The sequence below is a fragment of the Cannabis sativa genome, chromosome 2, assembly GCF_029168945.1.
Source record: "Cannabis sativa cultivar Pink pepper isolate KNU-18-1 chromosome 2, ASM2916894v1, whole genome shotgun sequence".
Lineage (NCBI taxonomy): Eukaryota > Viridiplantae > Streptophyta > Magnoliopsida > Rosales > Cannabaceae > Cannabis > Cannabis sativa.
The window spans coordinates 15,362,883-15,382,794 of record NC_083602.1 but is presented as its reverse complement, the minus strand read 5'-3'; the positions used below and the strand labels follow the sequence as shown (position 1 = coordinate 15,382,794).

The window sequence follows — 19,912 nt, the reverse complement described above, 5'->3', positions numbered from 1 at the left end:
GACTTCTCGATCCTCGAGGCAGAAGCCGCTGAGATGGCCGAGGCTTTTCGCGCTATGTCGCCCACTCAAACCCAAGGTGGTGGAGGGAACCTTCCTGAAGAGGTCGAGGGTGCGGATGCTGAGGAAGCCGAGAACGAGGTTGTCAGCAAAGTCGCGGATGAGACTGCTCCTGTTGCTCCAGATGCTTGACTTTTCTATGTTAAAACTGTTATGCTTTTTAATTTTACTTGTTTAGTTTTTTTATGCGGTACAGGGGTACTCGCACTTTGTACTTAGACAAATTTACTTTTTACTTTGGACAAATTTATATCCTCGCGGGGATAATGATCCTTTAACATTTTTGCAGTACACGGGTACTCGCGTTTTTTAAATATATATATCTGCGACTTTAATTACAGCTTGGTGTAATAAGTAGAAATATTTACAAGTCTTTGACAAAATTTGAAAATTTAACAATCATGAATTAATTTCCTTTATATAATCAATAGTACATTCTGGCATATACACCCCCCTATACTTAGGATTTTTTTTTTTTTTTTTTTTTTTTTTTTTTTTTATGAAAAATATCTAAGTATAAGTATAAGAGTGAACATAGTTTAATACTGCGAGTACTATTGATAATATAATTTTAAACTCTCGCCGTTCCAAGCTCGTGGAATCGCAGTTCCATCGAGTGTTGCGAGTCGGTACGTGGCATCACCAATTTTTTCTGTGATGAGATATGGTCCTTCCCAATTATCTCCTAAGACTCCATGTGATGGGTTTTTGGTGTTTGGCATTACCCTTCTGAGGACTAAGTCTCCTGCTCGCAGGACTTTTACCTTCACCTTGGAGTTAAATTATCTTGCAGTTCGCTGCTGGTAAGCCGCATTTTTTAAGTGCGCTTGATCACGCTTTTCTTCCAGAAGATCGAGGCAGAATAGCTGTTTCTCGTTGTTCTGCGAGATGTTAAAAACATCTCTGCGTAGGGAACTGTTAGGTTATAATTAACCTATATTTCGGGTCTTTAAAGTTAGCATTATCTCGTCTATTGATGTCTTTTGGAGCAGTTTTACGCTTGATTTTCATTATTTCAGGTTCCCGGGGTGTTAAAGTTCGAATTCAGTCAAATGGCAAAAAACTGGGACAAACTTGGAAAAAATTGGAAAATTCGGTTCCTGAAGCATCAGTAGTCGCGACCTCCAGAGAGCCAGGTCGCGACCCTTTTTCCTGGTCGCGACCCTTTTTCCTGGTCGCGACCCTGGTCGCGACTTCGTAAGATAGGCAGAAACTCGGTTTTTCGAGTTTTGCCTGTAGTCGCGACCAGCTTAAATGCTAGTCGCGACTATGTACGGAAATCGCAGATTTGACCTAATTTTGATTTTTCACTCAATTGGAGGCTCACCACTCATCCCTATATAAGGAATACGACATTTAAGGTCAGATGGAAGCAAAAACAGACCTAATAGTGGAGGCAAAGTGGAGAGGAAGCTATCTTGAAGACCCGGAGCGATACCACCTTCTAGTTTCTTTCTTTTACCCTTTTTATTCATCTTTATGTTTGTTTTTATTTCTGAATTAATCATGGATGTTTTTAGAGTTATTATGAACTAAATTTCCCAATAAGGGAGGATGATGATTGTTGTTTAAGTTTATGCCTAGTTAATAAATAATTGCCATTCCTTCATCTTATGTGTGAATACTATCTTTATTTGTGTTTAATTTCATGTGTAAGCTTGATCACCTTTTACATGCTCTATGATCCTAATTCGAAATCTGAAAAGTGAGAATTAGGAATGCTAAAATTTGGATAGTCTAGGTTTTGATGTAAAACGAAAGTATTTACATAGCCTAGTGACTAATAGATTATTGCTTAATGCTGATTTTGTGTTGATCTAATTAAGAAGTTAATTAGAGAACATATTATTTAGAACCTAAAAGATCTGAAAAGAGTTAGGTTAATTTATAATCTGTCTTTCACATTGAGATAAGGATAGCAATTAGGCATTAACATAGGTAACTTATCAACAGGATTCACCTCCCTAATCTCTCATCTTGATTAATCTTCGTTTATATTCCCTTTAATTTCTGAGTTCTTTATTTTTAAATTGCAAACTTATTATTTTACCAAATAGAATCATAAGGATAATTTAGTAGTACTTAATCCAATTCCCTGTGGTTCGACCTCACTTGCGTGAGATACTACTTGATACGTACACTTGCGTAATAAACAGAATTTTCGTAACAAGTTTTTTGGCGCTTGAATTCTTACAGTGAATTGTTTAAAGATTGATATTACACAAAATTATACTAACTTCTACTTTGGTATATTTTCTCTTGCTGATTTTTCTAACCTTTTTCTTGCAATATTTTCTTGATCTATTTCAGGAATCATAAGTGTATGCGCCGTCAAGGACAAGCAGTGATATTACCAGTTGATCCCGAAATCGAGAAAACTTGTAGGAGAAACCGAAAGAACAAGAGGCAAGAGGGAGTTTCAGCAACTGCTGAAACTTCAGACATCATGGCTGCCAATGCTGCAAACAATGGAGGCAATAACGGTAACAATGGTGGCGCAGTAGAAGATCAAGCTAATGGCCGCAGCTTGAGAGATTACATTCTCCCTACTCTGACGGGAGTGCAATCATGTATCAGGCCACCGGCAGTGGATGCAAATAACTTTGAGATCAAACCTGCCATACTTCAGATGGTGCAGTCTTCAGTTCAGTTTGGTGGCCTCCCTTCTGAAGATCCTAATCTGCATCTCTCTAATTTCATGGAACTTTGTGAAACCTTTAAAGTTAATGGAGTTAGTGATGATGCTATTCGACTGAGACTGTTCCCATTCTCTCTTAGAGAGCGAGCCAAGAGTTGGCTAAACTCCTTGCCACCCAACTCTATTGCCACCTGGAATGATCTGGCAACGAAATTCTTGTCAAAGTTCTTTCCTCCAGCCAAATCTGCAAAGCTGAGAGGAGAAATTAATAACTTCTGCCAACAAGATAATGAATCTCTCCATGAGGCTTGGGAGAGGTTTAAAGATCTGATCAGAAAGTGCCCTCACCATGGTATAGAGAAGTGGATGCTGGTCCACAACTTCTACAATGGGTTGGTAGGAAATACAAGAACTTTAATAGATGCTGCAGCTGGAGGAGCCTTTATGAGGAAGAGTGCTAATGAGGCTTATGATCTATTAGAGGAGATGGCTCTAAACAATCAACAGTGGCCAACTGAGAGGAGTCAATCAAAGAAGGTAGCTGGTGTGTTAGAGGTCGATGCCATCACCAAGTTGACAGCACAGGTTGAGGCATTGACAAAGATAATTGAAGGGCAAGCTAAACAAGCCCAAGTTGTGTGTGAGTTATGTGGGGGAAGCCATCACTTTTCAGAATGCCAAGCTGATGTGGATGATTTGCCAATGGATGAAGCTAAAGCCATTGGAAACTATTCACAGAACAACAACAACAACTATGGGTTCAACCAGGGTAACAACCGAAGAAACAGTGGGTTCTATCAGCAACGAAATCAGAACCAGAATCAGAATCAACAGTTTAATCAGCAACAAACCTCTGGTGGAAATTCTAGTTTGCAGACAGATTTACTGCTTCAATTCATGACTGAAACTAGATCTTCAATCAAAGACCTGCAGACACAGATGGGCCAACTAGCAACTCAAGTAGCAACCCGTCCTCAAGGGAATTTGCCTAGCACAACTGAAGTAAACCCCAAGGAAAATTATGATGGTCCTGAATTGCCACAACTAGTGAATGGAGAAAAGGAGAATGAAGAGCAACCGATGTCGACCCCAACACCCACTCCAACGAAGACTACTGATAGTCAACCACGGCCTACGAGCCAGTCTCCACCAACTAATATAGATCACCATGTGAAAATACCCTATCCTCAGAGGCTCAGAAAGTCAAGTCTAGACAAGCAGTTCACCAAATTCCTGGAAGTGTTCAAAAGACTTCACATTAACATTCCCTTTGCTGAAGCTTTAGAGCAGATGCCAAGTTATGTGAAGTTTATGAAGGAAATCCTGTCAAAGAAGAGAAAGATGGAGGACTATGAGACAGTGGCTCTAACTGAAGAGTGCAGTGCCATCCTACAGAAGAAACTCCCTCCTAAACTCAGAGATCCAGGGAGTTTCACTATTCCTTGTACTATAGGAAAAATTGAGGGAATAAATGCACTTTGTGACTTGGGAGCTAGCATTAACTTGATGCCTCTATCGGTGTTTAAAAGACTGCAGTTGGGTGAAGCAAAGCCAACAACAGTAACTCTCCAATTGGCGGACCGATCACTAGCCCATCCTAGAGGAGTCATTGAGGATGTGTTAGTTAAGGTTGATAAGTTCATCTTTCCAGCTGATTTCATCGTTTTGGATATGGAAGAAGATAGCAATGTCCCAATTATTCTTGGGAGACCATTCTTGGCAACTGGCCAAGCCTTAATCGATGTTCAGAAAGGTGAATTAAAGCTGAGAGTCCAAGGAGAAGAAGTGGTCTTTAATGTGCTAAAGGCTATGACGTACCCAAAGGCAAGTGATAACTGCTTCTTTATTGATTTGATTGATGAAATGGTGAGTGAGAAAAAGCTGCTAGATGATCCTCTTGAACTAAGTCTAACTGAAGATGAATTGACGGAGCAAGAAGGACAAGAGGTCATGGGGTATGTGAAGTGGCTCGATTCCTATGGGCCTTTGAACAGAAGATACTTTGAGGAATTGGGAGCGGTTCCAAAAGAGCTGAAGCCATCTACTGAAAAGCCCCCAGAACTTGAATTGAAGGTGCTTCCTAGTCACTTGAGGTATGAGTTTTTGGGTCAAGATAAAAAGCTGCCAGTTATTGTTTCAGCTTCTCTCTCTGATGTGGAAACTGATAGACTTTTGAGGGTACTTCGAGCTCATAACAAGGCCATCGCTTGGACACTAGGAGATGTTAAAGGAATCAGTCCTTCAACAGTGATGCATCGAATTCTCATGGAAGACAACGCCAAACCAACTATTGATGCTCAAAGAAGACTCAATCCACCCATGAAAGAAGTAGTCAGAAAAGAAGTAGTTAAGTGGTTGGATGCTGGAGTTGCTTATCCTATTTCAGATAGTAAGTGGGTTAGTCCGGTGCAAGTGGTCCCGAAGAAAGGTGGAATGACGGTGATCAAGAATGAAAAGAATGAGTTGATTCCTACAAGAACAGTCACCGGTTGGAGGATCTGCATCGATTATAGGAAACTCAACAAAGCAACAAGAAAAGATCACTTCCCTTTGCCCTTCATTGATCAAATGCTAGACAGATTAGCAGGGCAAGAATATTACTGTTTTCTTGATGGATATTCTGGATACCACCAGATAGCCATAGCACCTGAAGATCAGGAGAAGACTACTTTCACATGTCCCTATGGTACCTTTGCTTTCAGAAGAATGCCCTTCGGCTTGTGCAACGCCCCTGCCACTTTTCAAAGGTGTATGATGGCTATCTTTTCAGATTTGATTGAATCTTGTATTGAAATTTTTATGGATGATTTCTCAGTGTTTGGTTCTTCCTTTGATCATTGTTTGGAAAACCTGGAAAAAGTACTAACAAGGTGCGAGAAGTCTAACTTGGTGTTAAACTGGGAGAAGTGTCACTTTATGGTAACAGAAGGAATTGTTCTTGGGCACAAAATTTCAAAAGCAGGAATTGAGGTGGATAAGGCAAAGGTCTCAACAATAGAAAATTTGCCACCTCCAGTTTCTGTAAAAGGAGTGAGGAGTTTCCTGGGACATGCTGGCTTCTACCGCAGATTTATCAAGGACTTCTCTAAAATCTCAAAACCTTTATCGAGCTTACTTGTAAATGGAGTTCCATTTGAGTTCGGAGAAGATTGTTTAAAAGCTTTCAAGATTTTAAAGGAGAAATTGATTACAGCACCGATAGTAACTTCACCAAATTGGGAACTGCCGTTTGAGTTGATGTGTGATGCTAGTGACTATGCCATTGGAGCGGTTCTGGGTCAAAGAGTTGACAGAGTATTCCACACAATCTACTATGCTAGCAGAACTCTGAATGACGCTCAATTAAACTACGCCACTACAGAGAAAGAAATGCTGGCAATAGTGTTTGCTTGTGACAAATTTCGACCTTACCTAATTGGAAATAAGGTAATTGTTTACACAGATCATTCAGCAATCAAATACCTTATGACCAAGAAGGATGCGAAACCAAGACTGATTCGGTGGGTACTCTTACTTCAAGAGTTTGACTTAGAGATAAAAGATAAAAAGGGCACCGAGAACCTGGTAGCAGACCATTTGTCAAGATTAGAGCTGCAAGAGAGTCAGAATACAAAGGAGGTACAAATAAATGAGCAATTTCCTGATGAACAACTCTTTAGTGTGAGGGAAAACCTGATGGTACCTTGGTACGCTGACTATGTTAATTTCTTGGCTGCAAAAATAACTCCACCCGAGCTTTCGCGTCAACAATTGAAGAAATTCTTTTCTGAGGTGAAGCATTACTATTGGGAAGAACCAATCCTCTACAAGCACTGCGCCGATCAGATCATAAGGAGATGTGTTCCTGAAGAGGAGATGTATTCTATCCTAAATCATTGTCATGCTTTACCATGTGGGGGACATTTTAGTGGAAATAGAACAGCTGCAAAGGTGTTGCAATGTGGATTCTTTTGGCCAACGCTATTCAAGGATGCTACTACTTTTGTAAAGGCATGTGATCGTTGTCAACGAACAGGTAATATCTCAAGAAGAAACGAGATGCCTTTAACAGGAATTTTAGAAGTTGAATTGTTTGATGTATGGGGAATAGACTTTATGGGTCCTTTTCCTTCATCCTTTAGCAATCAGTACATTCTTTTGGTTGTTGATTATGTGTCCAAATGGGTCGAAGCTTCAGCTACACCTCAAAATGATGGAAAGACAGTTCTCCGCTTCTTACAAAAGAACATTTTTACTCGGTTTGGTACTCCTCGAGCAATAGTAAGCGATGAAGGGAGCCACTTCTGTAACAAGCAGTTTGAAGCACTCCTCTCAAGATATGGTGTTCGACATCGAACTGCTTTACCATACCATCCCCAAAGTAATGGCCAAGCTGAAATCTCTAACCGAGAGATTAAGATGATTCTGGAGAAAACAGTGCAAAGATCAAGGAAAGATTGGTCAAGGAAGTTGGATGACGCACTGTGGGCATACAGAACAGCTTTCAAAACACCGATTGGCATGTCCCCATATCGGTTGGTGTTTGGAAAGGCTTGTCATTTACCGGTGGAGTTAGAGCATAGAGCTTTTTGGGCCATGAAGACTCTTAACATGGAACTAAAAGCTGCAGGGGAGAAAAGACTGTTACAGCTGAATGAGCTAGATGAGTTTCGGAACGAAGCCTATGAAAACGCAAAGATATACAAAGAGAGAACTAAAAAGTGGCACGATCAAGGTCTAATACGGAAAGAGTTTCAACCAGGACAGCAAGTGCTACTCTTCAATTCAAGGCTGAAACTGTTTCCTGGAAAGCTGAAATCAAGATGGTCGGGACCATTTACGGTGGTCAAGGTGTTTCCTTATGGAGCGGTGGAGTTAAAAGGTGAAAGTCCAACAACTTTCAAAGTCAATGGACAAAGGTTAAAGCTCTACTTGGGAGGTCAGTTTGACCAAGCCAAGTCCGCCATGATCCTGGCGCCACTTTGAAGTGCAAGGCTCAGCGTCTAGCTGCATGACGATAAACACAGCGCTTCTGGGAGGCAGCCCAAGTATTATTTTGTTTTGATTGTTTTGTTAGTATTTTCAATTTTTAGTTTAGTACCAGACATTATTGCTTTTAATTGAATCGTGAAAAGCGTGAAAAAAAAAATATTTTTCGACCTGAACCCAGAAGTCGCGACTAGCATTAAGCCTAGTCGCGACCTATTTCTCAAGTCGCGACCTCAGTCGCGACTTGCTGATTTTCCAGAAAGGCCTGAATTTTCCTCGTTAGCTAGTCGCGACTAGCCTTTGGCCAAGTCGCGACTTGCTGACGAAAAATTCTATAAATTCACACTTTCCCCCTCATTCAACCCTACACAAACCAAATTCAAATTTCAAATCCTCTCAGCCGACCCTACCCTATTTTCCTCTCAAAAATTCAATTTTTCATCTTCAATCTTCATTCTTTTCATCTTTTCTCAATTTTCTTAAACCCAATCTAATCAAAAACCCAATTTCACTCAACAATCTACACATATCATAAAAACCCACACCAAAGAATACCCAAATTCAAAAAAACAAAAAAAAAATCACCATTGTTGTCACCCTCAACCTCAAGCTTTCAAGAACATTCAACAATGGAGGTGGAGTAAAGCGTTTTCGGGTATTGTAAGTATCACTTTCTTCATTCTTTCAAAAATTTGATTAATTATTTTGAGATTTTGAGTGATATAATTGTGTGTGGTGTAAAAAAATATTGATGATAGTGGGTTTATTATTATTGTATTGTGGTATTGAGTGGTTAGGAACATTGATTGAGTGAATTTTGTATTTTTGGGATAGAAGAAATTTAAGGGGAGGTGCTGCCCAATTTTTCTTAGAAAAAAAAAAAAGTTTCAGAAAAAAAAAAGAGAAAAAAAAAAGAAAAGAGAAAAAATGGCACCAAAGAGGACAAGGAATGTTGAAGAAGGTTCGTCTTCGAACCCACCACCAACGGGTTTTGATAGAACCCGCTTTGGTAGTATCGAGGCTCACAATCGCTTCGTAAGGTTGAAGAATAGAGCCTATATTGAAGATAGGGGTATTGAATTCCCGGAAAATCCATTGAGGCGCCAACCTCGTTTTGAGACGATCAGAGCGCAAATTGAAAGAATGAAGTGGGGAAGTTTTGTGGATACTCGGGGTCGGGCTAACGTTACTATGGCCTGTGAATTCCTTGCGAATTGGCCCGACCGCCGAAATGGGGAAGTGAAGGTTCGTGGAAAGAAAGTTCCCGCCACTGCTGACGCATTCAATGTGATGTTCTCTGTCCCAGATTACACTAGGGAAGAACAACGCCTCCGAATTATTGAGGAGGAAGAGCAATTTGATATGGTGGATGTCGCGGAGACAGTGGGATTTCCTAGGTTGAGGTTCCATGACAATGATGGTACCGAGGGGTCGCCCAATATTCTGTACCGGTGTGAGCTTAACCCGGTGGCAAAAACATGGCTGTACTTTGTGAGTGCTCGGTTAGTGCCCAACAAGCATTTTTCCGATGTCCAAATGGATCGCCTTAAATATGTGTACGCCATAATGAAAGGGTACAACATTAACATTGGACAAGTCATACGGCAGAGCATTGACCAAATCGTGCAAGGAGCCACGGGAGGTGGTTTCGGTTTGGCAGGGGTTATCACAGAACTCTGCGGGGCATATGAAGTTCCCCAGTTAGAGTTTGACAACACGGTGTTGCCACTTTCTAAGATGGACATCGCCTTTGTCAACAGGCTGAAAGAGCCACACCCCTATGGGCAGCCACCACCTGATGCACCGCAAGGGCGTAGGCGGCAACGTGAGCCTAGTGTTGAAGAAGAAGAAGAGGAGCAAACACTTCAATTGCCTGGGCCCATCGATCCTACAACACAATACACTCATGCACAGCTGAGTTACATAATTCAGCAGAACAACCACATGCAACAATACATGGTGCAGAGGAGTATCTATGATGAGGGACAAGTTCAGCAACTCAACTCTCTCATCAACAGAATGAACATTGGGATTGATGACCCGAACTACTTGGCACAACCTCCTCGGTTCTATCCCTATGACCAGCCGCCACCACCCAACCCTTTCTGAAAGGGTCTCAGGTAAGTTTCTTCTCTCTGCATTTTACTGTATACATTGGGGACAATGTAATATTTAGTTTGGGGGGAGAGGCTTAAGAATTTTTTTTTTTTTTTTTAAATTCTGCACTTTAATTTCTGCATTTTAATTTTCTATTTTAGTTTTTTGTTTTAGTTAAGGAATGGCAATAAGCTTGATGATAGTTGTATACTGCTGATTAGTGTGATGTGATCTGAAACTGTAAAATAACTGTGTGCTTGATTTTGTTAACTCTTTGGATTAGTTTGGATGCTTAGAAACCTGTGTTTTTCTGCAAGTACTCAATTTGTGAAAATTGTTATAACTGTTTTACTATGGTTTGTGGTAAGATTGACAGGATAGCTTAGAACTTGCATGTTTATTCTTTTGAGGCGAAATCCTTGATAGTGTTCAATTGGAATATGACTTAGGCATTTGTTGGATAGTTTGAGCCTTTCAAGCCTACCATAATGTATATCCCTAGTTACCCTTTTGAGCCTTAACCTGTTGTGTTTTCACCCACTGATCTGAAATGTTGCAACCACACTATTAATTTTTATTCTCACCATGATTATCAATGATATCATAAGCTACATGATTAGTTTGGGGGAGGAGAAACATTTAGTGTGAGGAAATAGTGAGAGGGAGAAAAACTTGTAAGATTGAGAAGAGAAAAAATTGTGTAATTCAATGTCACTGAAAAAAAATATGAAAAAAAAACACAATGAAAAAGTAAAAATATGTGTTCAAAAAAAAAAAAAAATTAATAAAGTATATGATTTCAGTGATGTTGGAAAATAGTAAATATATCTTCTCTCAGTCTTGGTAGATGTGGGAATACTATGGGGTATTGAAAAAGAAAAGTAAGAAGCTTGTGGGTTCTGTTTGTGCGCTTATGATATTTTGAGCCAAAATTGTTTTTTTTTGCCTATCCCTGAATATCTGAGCCATATCACCTAAACCTTGAAAAGACCTAATGATTCCAAAGAATACTGTCAACATTAGTGGAGAAAGGTAAACATGCAAGCTTATGAGTTATCGGATTGTGGAATTAATGGAAAGAGTAAAACTCTTATAACAATGTTTCACATTTGAGTAGATTGTTGCAGTTGTACATAGTGATTATAATTGAGCATCCGAGTTAATTGTTAGAGTTAGTAAGATCAAAATTCTAGTTTATGCAAGGAAGAAAACAGAGCATGAGTCAGCAGTGTAGTGATTATCTGATAGCGTAGTTAGTTTTTTTTTATCTTACTCGGGGGCGAGTAAGAATCTAGTTTGGGGGAATTTGTTAGGTTATAATTAACCTATATTTCGGGTCTTTAAAGTTAGCATTATCTCGTCTATTGATGTCTTTTGGAGCAGTTTTACGCTTGATTTTCATTATTTCAGGTTCCCGGGGTGTTAAAGTTCGAATTCAGTCAAATGGCGAAAAACTGGGACAAACTTGGAAAAAATTGGAAAATTCGGTTCCTGAAGCATCAGTAGTCGCGACCTCCAGAGAGCCAGGTCGCGACCCTTTTTCCTGGTCGCGACCCTGGTCGCGACTTCGTAAGATAGGCAGAAACTCGGTTTTTCGAGTTTTGCCTGTAGTCGCGACCAGCTTAAATGCTAGTCGCGACTATGTACGGAAATCGCAGATTTGACCTAATTTTGATTTTTCACTCAATTGGAGGCTCACCACTCATCCCTATATAAGGAATACGACATTTAAGGTCAGATGGAAGCAAAAACAGACCTAATAGTGGAGGCAAAGTGGAGAGGAAGCTATCTTGAAGACCCGGAGCGATACCACCTTCTAGTTTCTTTCTTTTACCCTTTTTATTCATCTTTATGTTTGTTTTTATTTCTGAATTAATCATGGATGTTTTTAGAGTTATTATGAACTAAATTTCCCAATAAGGGAGGATGATGATTGTTGTTTAAGTTTATGCCTAGTTAATAAATAATTGCCATTCCTTCATCTTATGTGTGAATACTATCTTTATTTGTGTTTAATTTCATGTGTAAGCTTGATCACCTTTTACATGCTCTATGATCCTAATTCGAAATCTGAAAAGTGAGAATTAGGAATGCTAAAATTTGGATAGTCTAGGTTTTGATGTAAAACGAAAGTATTTACATAGCCTAGTGACTAATAGATTATTGCTTAATGCTGATTTTGTGTTGATCTAATTAAGAAGTTAATTAGAGAACATATTATTTAGAACCTAAAAGATCTGAAAAGAGTTAGGTTAATTTATAATCTGTCTTTCACATTGAGATAAGGATAGCAATTAGGCATTAACATAGGTAACTTATCAACAGGATTCACCTCCCTAATCTCTCATCTTGATTAATCTTCGTTTATATTCCCTTTAATTTCTGAGTTCTTTATTTTTAAATTGCAAACTTATTATTTTACCAAATAGAATCATAAGGATAATTTAGTAGTACTTAATCCAATTCCCTGTGGTTCGACCTCACTTGCGTGAGATACTACTTGATACGTACACTTGCGTAATAAACAGAATTTTCGTAACAGGAACCTACCCCAATCTCAACTGGCAACATGGCCTCGCACCCGTAAGAAAGTGAGAAGGGTGTTTCGCCAGTTGTAGATTGAGAAGTTGTATTATAAGACCATAGGACTTGCGGTAACTCGTCTGGCCAAGCCCCTTTGCGATCTTCTAGTTTCCCTTTAATGGTGTGCTTGATTATTTTATTAACAACTTCAGTCTGTCCATTGCTCTGCGGGTAAGCAACCGCGGAGAATGCCTTTTTGATTCCCAAATCGTCGCATAGTTGTCGCATCTCTTTGCAATCAAACTGTCTTCCATTGTCTGAGATGAGTTTGTATGGAATGCCAAAGCGACAAATGATGGAGGTATAGACAAACTCGCACAATTTTGTTGCTGTGATGGTTGCGAGTGTTTTGGCTTCGGCCCACTTCGTGAAGTAATCTACCGCGACTACCGCATACTTGACTCCACCTTTCCCTTTAGGTAACTCGCCGATTAAGTCAATCCCCCATATTACAAAGGGCCATGGACTTGTGATAGAATGGAGGTTACTTGGAGGTTGGTGGGTATATGTGGCTATTCGCTGGCACTTGTCACACTTCTTCGCAAACGCGAGAGCATCTTGTCGCAAGGTTGGCCAGTAATACCCTTGCCGCATGATTTTCAATGCAAGGGAGTTACCTCCGGTATGATTGCCACAAATCCCCCCGTGTACCTCACGAAGTATATAACCACAATCCTCTCCGCTGATGCATTTGAGAAGAGGTTGACTAAAACTTCTTCGATACAACCTTTGGTCATATATTACATAACGGGCGGCTCGCTGTCGCAACTTTCTTGCTTCAATTTTGTCATCAGGCAAGAGCCCTTTTTCCAGATATGCGAGGATAGGAGTCATCCAGGTGATCTCCTGAACAGTATCTATTTCCATGATCACTTCTTGATTTATAGTTGGGTGAGCCAATACGTCTACCGGAATCACATCGAGCAATTCGGCTTCTCTAGTTGAGGCCAAACGGGCCAGTGCGTCTGCGTGTGAATTTTGAGCACGCGGTACTCGAGACACGACTACTTTTTTGAACTTCTGCATTATTTCGCAGACAATGGCTAAATATTTAACCAATCTCCCGCCTCTTGCCAGATATTCTCCACTCACCTAGCATACCACGATTTGGGAGTCGCTGAAAGCCTGAAGATACTCGATTTTCATCTCGAGAGCGAGTTTCAATCCTGCGATTAATGCTTCATATTCGGCTTCATTGTTAGATGCAGAAAATTCAAAACGTAAAGCAGCGTGTACCTTGAAATTATTAGGACTAATTAACAGGATCCCACTACCGGAACCTTCACTATTTGAGGCTCCATCGACGTACAATGTCCATGTCTCTCTATTTGTTATAATAATGTCGCTTCTGTCTTCTATGAGTGCTACCTCGGTGCTAGGAAATTCAAGTATAAAATCTGCCAAGGCTTGCCCCTTGATCGCAGTTCTTGGTTTATACTTGATGTCGAACTGACTCAACTCCATCGCCCATTTTAACAATCTCCCCGATGCTTCTGGTTTTGCCAGAACTTGTCTTAAGGGGTAGTTCGTCAAAACTTCAATGCTGTGGGCCTGGAAATAAGGTCGCAATTTTCTTGATGATATTATCAAGGCAAAAGCCAACTTCTCCATTTGGGGATAACGCGTCTCGGCATCCAGTAATCACTTACTGACATAATACACTGGGTATTCACGTCCTTGGTCCTCGCGTATTAGTACCGAACTAATCGCATATTCCAAAACAGCTAAATAGATGGATAGGATTTCACTGGTCAATGGCTTTGACAAGATCGGAGGTTGCCCCAAGTGTATTTTTAAAGTTTGAAAGGCCTGCTCGCACTTTTCGGTCCAATGGAACTTTTTGTTGCCTTCCAAGATCTGAAAAAACTCCTTGCACTTATCAGAAGATCTGGATATAAAGCGGTTTAAAGCTGCGACTTTACCTGTGAGGCTTTGAACCTCCTTTGGCTTGGTTGGTGATGGCATTTCCACCAATGCCCTGATCTTCGCCGGATTGGCTTCTATTCCTCGCTGATTAACCATGAACCCAAGGAATTTCCCAAAGCCAACTCCAAAGACACATTTCAGAGGGTTTAACCGCATCTTATACTGTCGTAATATATCGAACATGGTCTGTAAGTGGGCAATATGATCCTTCGCATGTTGAGATTTTACGAGCATATCATCAACATATACCTCCATGGTTTTTCCAATGAGATCTGCGAACATCATGTTCACCAGCCTTTGATAAGTCGCACCTGCGTTTATTAAACCAAAAGGCATTACTTTGTAACAGTATAGTCCTCGATCAGTAATGAACGAGGTATGCTCCTGGTCTGGTTCATACATCGGGATTTGATTATATCCCGAGTATGCGTCCATGAAACTCAAGAGTTCGTGACCTGCAGTGGCATCAACAAGCTGGTCAATGCTAGGAAGGGGAAAGCTGTCTTTGGGACAGGCTTTGTTTAGATCTGTAAAGTCAACACATGTGCGCCATGAGCCATTAGGCTTTGGCACGAGTACGGGGTTCGCTAACCAGTTGGGGTAATACGACTCCCGTATAAAGCCGCAGGCAAGGAGGCGGTCGACTTTTTCTTTTAGCGCTTGGTACCTCGCGGGGTCCATTTTGCGGCACTTTTGTCGGACACCTCGCACCTCGGGGTCAATGTTCAAGCGATGACACATGACTTGCGGAGATATCCCGACCATATCTGAGTGTTTCCAAGCAAAAACATCAAGATTTTGCTTTAAAAAGGTCGTTAATTGTTCTCCCAGCTGAAAATTTAATTTAGAACTAATTTTTAAAACTTTATTATTATCTACAGGATCTATAGTTACCTCAATTGTGTCTTCCGCGACTTGGGCTGCGGCGGTGTGATCGAGGATTCTTGGATCCAAGTCTGGTTCATCTATGTGTGACACCTCCTCGATTCTGAGGATCTCCTGGCGAGGAGGTGGTGCCTCCAAAAGGTAGATAACATTTACCGTCCTTTTCTCTACGAGTTTAACTGCTGCGTTGTAGCATTCCCGTGATTCTGATTGGACTCCCCGCACAAAACCTACTCCAGCGAGAGTAGGGAACTTCATTGTCAGATGATAGATCGAGGTTATGATCTTCATCTCTTTCAGGATTGGTCGACCAATTACGGCGTTATACGGCGAGTGCGCAGTCGATTCTTGCGAAATCTTGCCATTGACTTGGGCACATCCTTTGGGGCAGTTCCCAAAGTGATTGGGAGTTTGATCATTCCTTTTATTGTTATGACGTCTCCCGAAAAACCATAAATGCTCGACGTCATAGGTCGCAGATCCTTCTCCTGCAACCCCATTTGTTTGAATGCTTGGAAATTCAGCAGATTCACTAAACTCCCATTGTCGACGAGTATGCGATGGACATTATTCCCGCCAATATTGGTGACTATGACTAGTGCATCGGAATGCGGGTGATGGACCCATCTCGCATCACTCTCCATAAAGGTGACGTCGTCGCATTCCTTCTTAAACAACTTCTCGGGCCGCTCACTAAGATTATTCACATTGGTAAGCGGCTTTTCCGTGGCTTCTCTGGCATATCGCTCTTGTGACTTGCGAGAGTCCCCTGCGATATGAGGTCCTCCAATTATAGTTAGGATGTTGCGAGGTGTTCTGGAGCCACTCGCATTCTGGCTTTCTCCTTTGTCATCTGCTTGGGGACGACTTTCCTCGCTCTTCTTATACTTGTCGAATTTCCCTCTCCATATTAGCTCCTCGATTTCATCCTGCAAGACCCAACATTCTAAGGTAGTGTGACCAATATCCTTGTGGTACTTACAGAATTTTTTAGGGTCTCTCCTGTCGCGATTTCCCCTGATGGGGGGCGGCTTCTTGAAGACTCCGTTTCTTTCTTCGATTGCGTAGATATGGTCTCGGGGGACTGCGAGTTCAGTATAGTTGACGAAGCGAGGTCCACCTTTCCTTTTCGGCGAGGATTCCTTCTTTGGAGGAGACTTGGCCAACTTCGGACTTCGCTGTCTCCGCGGGCTGCGTCTTCTTGGGCTTCGACCCCTGGAGTTCTTCCCTCGTGGACTGCGAGATCGTAAACGCGGTATAGGTGACCGGCGTTTGTCCTTTCCCTTCTCTAACTCCGCTAGAGAATTCTCGATTCTCTTGTGAGGTTCGGCCATGGAGAAGAATTCAACTAAGGATTCGGGCCTTCGAGCTTGTAACTCCTTCCAAAAGTCGGTCCTCGGCAAGATACCTGTTATCAGCATGCAAACAAGCGAAGACTCGGGAGCCTTCTCGACCTTTGTTACTTCTGCATTAAAGCATTTAAAATAGTCTTGTAAAGACTCACCAGGTTCTTGTTTGGTGTTGGCCAAAGTCGTATAAGGTGGCCTATACGTCATTGTGGCCTGAAAATGTGTGAGGAATAAGTCGACGAAGGTTTCCCACGTCGATATCGATGCCTCAGGTAATTGGGTAAACCAATCATGGGCATTTTCCTCGAGTGTTGCCGCAAGAATGCGGCACTTTGCGAGCTGTGGTACCTGATCCACTTCCATTATAGTATTAAATTTTTCAAGATAATCTATCGGGTTAGAAGTACCTTTATATTTGAGGGATTCGGATAGACGAAACCCTTTTGGAAGTTGAGCCTGTCGCACTTCTGTAGTGAAAGGCGAGGTACCATGCAACTTATATATAGGCTTTCGTTGCTGCTCGAGCATTTTCAAAGCCTGCAGAAGCATGCTTTGGTCAATCCCTCCAGTCGCAGGAGCCGGGGCTGCTACGACTGCGGGAGTCGCAACTACTGCGGCGAGATTTGCTGGGACATTGATCCCAGTGGTCGCGATCGGCGCGGTAGGCGGGTTATTATAAGTATTGGCACCCTAATCGTCCGCATGGGGATCACGGAGTGTCTCAGTATTATGTGGGACGCGAGAGCGTGCCTTGAAAACTGTGTTGAGGTGATCACGCAGATCACCTCGATGTACCTGATAATGTCCTCCCTGTTGTGTCTGCACAGAGCCAGACCTTGTGTACCTGCTTGGAGTGCGACCATGCAATGACGAAGAGGCTGACTCTGCGTCGTTGTCTCTTGATGGTCGACTGCGAGGATTACGGCGTTCAGGGTCTTCATCAACTTGTGTGCTTTGGTTTGGATACCTTGCGGATTGATCCCTCGACATTGGATGGTTCAGGTCCAAACCTTCAGGGTTGGTTTCCGTTCCCTGCGTACACGGTTAGTATGACGTCTAGAAGTCGTTACCTGAGGGTTATCGGTGCGAATAGCAGGAACTCGAGGAAGGCATCGGGCTCGGCTTTGTCCATCTACTTCGGCCTGTAGCGCGCGCAGTTGATCCTGAATCACAGCATACTGATCAGTGGTGAGCTGGATCATTCCCTCGGATACCACTGCCGGAGTGACAGGGGGAAAATTCATGGTTGCTGGTGGCGTGGATGTGTCCCCGACTTGAGGGTTAGTCGTTTCTGGGAATAGGTTGAGAGGTCTGATATTGCTTCTCCCTACTCCGCCGTTAATGACGTCTACAGGTGGCGCTCCAGCTCCAGATAATGGTACGTTCATCATCCCAATGTTGATGGACCCGTTGTTAGCTCCTCCGTTGGCGTGATTTCCAGCCATGATGATATTGTTCTTTGAGATGAATGAAATCTTAGTCGATTATTCCCACAGACGGCGCCAAATGTTGTCGAGTGAATTTCGCAACACCAAATTATATTATTTTGTTAATATCAAAGAGAATTTTATGTGTAATGACAAGTGCGAGTATTCAACCTAGAATGGCGAGTACTCGACTGGGAATGGGAAAACAATCAACAAAAGCTGGAAAATAACAATAAGACAGAGAATTATAGTGGTTCAGTCAGATTATGATCTGCTTAGTCCACTGTAGCAAGGGATTCGTAGGTGCCATTTCATGGTGGACCACCCCTTTATATACAAAGCAGGTGTCCAATCGGTTACACAAGGATCACATTCATTGTTAATCCATTATTTACATATTGAATTGCAATAATTAAGCCCAAGCAACGTTAACATTAATAAATGAACGACAGTTACTAAGTCCATCAACGTATGCGTCTTCCGCCTCTGCGAGTTGACTGTTCATGTTCCTTTGTTGAGCTCGCAGGGTCATCAGTATTTTTGGAACGTGTCGTACCCTTAGGTAATTGTCTCTTGTAGACATCGCATGTCGAGCTGGTAGAATCTAGACATGCGAATCTATATCGGCTTATCAGGGCTATTGGGTCGTTGGGACCAAATCGCACCATAGAGAGTTGGTCTCTATGTTCTCGCATAAGTATAGAGGGGATATTCGCATATGTCCTGGCACATGCGAGTGGGTCTGCCCTGCATAATACGAACTACGGTTATGCGATCCGACTTAGGTCGTACTCGCAGTATCTCGCTGGCTTTATCCTGGGCGAGGTTTAAACATCGAGGAGTCTCTCATGGACATTTCAGCTTTCATTGGAAATCTGAATACACGTGTCCTTTAAATAGGAGTCTGGTCTCGAGTTTCTAGGTGAGAGAAATCTCACTATAACAATATTTAAAATAAATTTATCGGTAAAATCTCTACAACAGTCGGCCTTCCTCAAAACTGACCTACAAATTAACAATAAATAAAACTCTATTACCACATAATTTAATGAAAAAAATAGTTAATGTGAATAAAAATGGTAAAACAATCCATATTATAATGTCAAGACTTGAAAAACTAATCTGTCGGATTTGAAAAGTCGTTTGTAGAAATCATGAATATAAAATGAAACACTTCTCGTACCCATTGACCATATCACAAATCTACCTTACAAAATTAGGGACAAGTCATAAAAATTGAGACAAAAACCATTGAAGGCATGAAAACCATAAAAAAATAGTACAAACAACCAGCGTAGTCATCAAACCTAAAATTATTTTAAAAAATCTATTCGTACCTAAAAATTAAATTGAGTTTTAAATTATAAAACAAAAAATAGCCACCAAACAAAGGCACAACCTTCCACCAAAAATAGCACTACTAACCTCCAATCAAGATACAAATTAGCTACTATAAATGGCTATACAAGAACTAAACAAAATAACTCACTATGCAAATCTAATCCACAAAGTATATTATTAAAAGGAAAAAAACCTACAAAATATTAATTGGTTTGACTAAAATAAAAAAGAACCTAATAAATACATATTATTATAAAAGTTGTCCATTAAAAATAAAAAATAAAAGGAATTAAAATAATATATTATTCATAAAATTAATATATTACTCTTAAATCTCTTCAAAAAAAATATATTGGGACATGATTTGGTCCCGTTATGCCAAAATAGGGAATACAATCCCTGATTGTACTGTAGCCGTTGGATTGAATTGGGGGTTGATCTAAGGGCTGGGGTTAAAGTAGGGGTAGTTAGGGGGGGAAAAATGGTAACCGGTTGGTTTTTTGTATTTTAAATTAATTAATTTTTAAAAAAACTGACACCGATTGACGTTTGATGTACGTGACAGTTACCAATTTTTGAAAATACATTAGTCTTTCCTTCTTCTTCTTCGTGGGTATAAAGAGTTAGGTTTATTTTAGGGC

The 19,912-nt window shown here is 41.1% G+C and overlaps 1 non-coding gene across 1 annotated transcript; it reads right to left on the bottom strand.

Annotated features, from left to right (window-relative positions):
* Positions 1 to 2,944: 2,944 nt before the first annotated feature.
* LOC115721446 (small nucleolar RNA R71) lies at positions 2,945 to 3,051 on the bottom strand. The gene has a single exon (XR_004012469.2). It is a non-coding gene; the product is annotated as a small nucleolar RNA R71 (small nucleolar RNA).
* Between the last annotated feature and the right edge of the window lie 16,861 nt (positions 3,052 to 19,912).